Source organism: Lepidochelys olivacea, assembly GCF_965140295.1.
Source record: "Lepidochelys olivacea isolate rLepOli2 genome assembly, chromosome: 2".
NCBI lineage: Eukaryota > Metazoa > Chordata > Testudines > Cheloniidae > Lepidochelys > Lepidochelys olivacea.
This window is the reverse complement of record NC_140412.1, coordinates 83,090,591-83,094,935: the sequence shown is the minus strand read 5'-3', so window position 1 is coordinate 83,094,935 and position 4,345 is coordinate 83,090,591.

The following is a 4,345-nucleotide window of genomic DNA, read 5'->3' as shown; positions in this document are numbered from 1 at the left end:
AAAAAAAAGAAGTGCAATTTGCGTTGCAGCAATCAGTGTTAAATCATTTGCATAAGATTTAACAACAGTTTTTATATGAATGAATGAATGTAAACATTTTAACTTAATGGTACGTAAATAATTTAAAAGAAAAAAGTTAACTAGGCATCCTTATGCTTTTTTTTTTATTGCAGCAAAAACATCCCACTTTCTGTATTTCCAGTTGTTAAAACACAGTTTTCAAGAACAAACCTTCTCTCAGGAAAAACACCCTTATCCATTTACTCATAAGTTTTGTGCAGAAAAGCAAACGCATCCCCAGTGTTTTGCCATTGAATAAGTATGTGCTGGAAAGATACAAATTGCAATGAAACGTTACTACCTAACTGATACATATGTAAATACTCCATAAGATATTGAGGCATCTTTAAGATTTAGGATGCAATCTGTATAGTGTGACTGACCCATAGTTAGGTTGGTTTACATTGTTTTTTAAATGGGATGTCATTTGGAAAGTTGTTCTTTCATCAGAGCTTTACAAATAAAAGGGTATTGTTTTTTTCTGTACAATGAGACTTCTCCTTTGTTTCACTCTGGTATATTACAAAATATTTAGCAGTATTAAAAGCTATAGAAATGTGTATGATGCAGCTGCAGTGTTTGAAGAACTCAGTGATGTCTTCTTATTTAGCTGTCTAATCTAGCTGTCTAATCATTCTGTCTATGTATCTTATGTATAGAATATATAAAATTTCTATAGCTCCTATCACCGTAATACCCAGTAGCATGTAAAAACAGGGCAATATACCTGATGAAAAATCAATAAGATTGAACCCCTACCCACTCCTCAAGTTTTTAATATTACTCTCTTGCTCATATTACATCTCAAGATAGTGATGACATTGTTTCCATAAGTGGCCTGATTCTCCCTTGCACACCTAATATCCTTTTGACGTCACCTGGAGTTTCAAGGGTGTGAAGACTACAGGATTGGGCCCAAACATTGCTGATGAAAACAGGAAATAATATTTCATATGACTTCCAGTACTATTAGCAGTAGTGTGGGACGGGGAAGCAGGAGCTCCTGAATGGTAATCGGAGCTCCGCTATCAATATGCTGTACAATCTTGGATGAGTCTCGGCCGCGGGCCCAGCCTTTCATTTGGTGTGACGTGGCATAACTCCACTGATGTCAATGAAGCTACGCCAGTTGGCACCAGCTGAAACTCTGCGCCTCTATTTTTCCGAGCCACATAAAACGGGGTTAATAAAGTTTCTCTTCCTAGCTCTCAGGGATGCTGTGAGGATTGATGAGTGAATTAGTTAATGTTGGTACAATGGTTTGACAGTGAAAGCACTGTACAAGTTCTAAGTAAGCAGAAAGGGCTGTCTCATAGGAGTCAGGGTTGAGAAAGCAAAGGAAATTGCGTATGGAGAAGAGGTTTTCAATGTGAAATCTTTATTAGTTGAAATGCTGTCGCAACATCATAAATCGGCTACAGCACAGGGGAGAATGTCTCCCTTTATTCCTTAGTGGAAAAAGCATCATTTATGAAACACTTTGATTCCCTGGAGCAACGGTTGCATGAACTCATCCCTTTCTCCTGCTGAGATAGGTAGATAGAACAGTAGTTTACTCTGTGTGTGTGTCTTTAGGGTGAGACAATATAAACCAGGTTTTGTGTTAACACAATAGTATGGTTTTATTCAGAAAAGTGACTCTGTAAAATGGCAGCTTCTTACACCCTAGAGACACTCCCTGTGTGTATGCCTTGGCAGCCCTGCTGTCTTGTGACAAAATAAAAGTTTACTGCTTTTTGCCTCTGTTGGTACTGCAGAGTCAGCACAACTATGGGAATGAGAGCTGGGTTTTATTCTGGCTCACACATCAACAGAATGGATAACAAACTGGTCCAAATTCTTCCCTCCGTTGCGCCTACACCTCTCCGTAGGTAGGGGGTGGCACTGGTGTAACTAAGGGAAGAAGATGGCTAGTAGAACAAGCTCTTATGTACCTGAAAACTGTTATCATGTCCCCTCTCAATCTTCTTTTCTCCAGACTAAACAAACCCAATTTTTTCACTCTTTCCTCAGAGGTCATATTCTCTAAACCTTTGATCATTTTTGTTGCTCTTCTCTGGACTTTCTCCAATTTGTCCACATCTTTCCTGAAATGTGGCTCCCAGAACTGGACACAATACTCCAGTTGAGGCCTAATCAGCATGGAGTAGAGCAGAAGAATTACTTCTCGTGTCTTACAACACTCCTGCTAATACATCCTAGAATGATGTTTGCAACAATGTTACACTGCTGACTCATATTCAGCCTGTGATCCACTATGCCCCCCACAGATTCCTCTCCACAGGACTCCTTCCTAGGCAGTCATTTCCCATTTTGTATGTGTGCAACTGATTGTTCCTTCCTAATTAGAGTACTTTGCATTTGTCCTTATTGAATTTCATCCTATTTACTTCAGACCATTTCTCCAGTTTGTCCCGATCATTTTGAATTTTAATCCTGTCCTCCCACTTATATATTTATAAAGAGCTTTGGAATCAGTGAAGGTTAAAGGTACAATATAAATGTAAATTATCATAGTATGGCTGATTGACCTTCCTTAAAGACACATAGTGACAACTGAAAAGCTCTAAGTGTATGGTAATATGGAGAGTGGGGGACTGTATCCCGGAAAGCAGTAACTCTGAAAAGGGTCTAGGAGTCACAGTGGACAAGCAACTGAGCATGAACTGCGAGTATGATGCTGTTGCAAAAAGGGCTAATGCAATCTTTGGCTGTATAAACACAGTAAGAAGGTGGGTTTACCTCTGTATACAACATGGATGAGACAGATGCTGGAATCCAGTTCTGATGTTCAGGTATGAAAAAGGCAGCTGAAAAATTGGGGAGGGTATAGAGTTACAAACATTATTTGAGGGCTGGAAAATGCATTCTAGTGAGAGAGAGCTCAATCTCTTTATCTTAGCAAAAAGAAAACTGAGCCGTGAACTTGGTTATAGTGTGGAGAAAATACTGGGTACTAAAGGGCTGCTTAATCTAGTGGAGAAAGGATTAATAAGAACAACTGGCTGGAAGCTGAAGCCAGACCAATGGAAATTTGAAATAAGGCACAAATTAATGAGGACACTTAATCATTGGAACAAACTACAAAGGGGAGGCATGGATTCGCCCTCTTTTGATGTCTTCAAATCAAAACTGGATGCCTTTCTGGGAGATCTGCTTTAGCCAGACAAAATCATGCTTCAGTCAAACACCAGTTATTATGCTCAATCCATGGGTAACTGGGTGAAATTTAATGGCTGTGATATACAGGAAGTCAGACTAGAGCTAATGGTACCTTGTGGCCTTAAACTCTATGAATCTCACGGATGGGACCTAAAACTGAGGTCCTGAATTCTGGTGATTATTAAAAGTACTGGTTGGCCTAGTGTCCTGGCCAAACTTCAGCTCAACTTCAGTGTTTGCCTACCTAAAATGTCCTGCTCCCTCTCTCCAAAATGGGCGCGAACTGTTGCTGTGTTAAACGGTTCCTGTGTTGCATGTATTTCAGTGGTGGGTGAACAATACATCACATCCCTCACCTGCTCCAGGGCAGTGCTGTGAGGCCTAATTAATGCCTGTTAGGCCTGTGGATGTTACTGGATGGAAGGTGCCATATAAGAGCAATCGGTGAAGAATGACCAGAGGGATATGGAGCAACTGGGAGCTCTGGGTGATTCTGAAAACAGAAATCTTCAGAATGGGTAGGCTGCACTAGGGTGTCAAAATCCAGAGGCAGGGCCACATCCCGCTTGCTTTGTTCACAGGCGTAATCTTATTATAGTCAATGCCGCACGAAAAGCAAGCAAAATTTGACCATTGCTTTCCTGTTTACTTAAGATCCAATCCTGCAGCATGGTCATCAACAGGAGAGGGTGCCCTATGCTCTGGTCCATAAGCAGTACAAAATGGCCTTACACCAGCCAGAGATAACCAGGAGAGAATCCCCACTGTGTAGGAGACCTCTCCATTGGCAGAAACCTGGCAGAGGATGCTCTGCCACACCAGTGCCCTGCACTAGCCCTGGCATTAGGGTAGGGAAGGGGTGTGCTGGGAGTGTTCCAGAGACATGGTGGGGGCAGGGAAGGAAGGGGCTTGGCAGCTTAGAGCTCTGCTACACCTCCTCCTGGCCTGACCATATGCCAGTGGTGTAAATTGAAGCTGCTCCTGTGTAGCTTCCTCTTGACCTGGGGCTGGGTGGCTGAGGATCAGGGAGCTGAAAGTGGCTCTCTGTGTCCACTGGCCCCACAGGGTCAGGATGTAGAATCTGCCACAGAGAGATAGTTTTCATTAGACTTTCTGCTTTCCC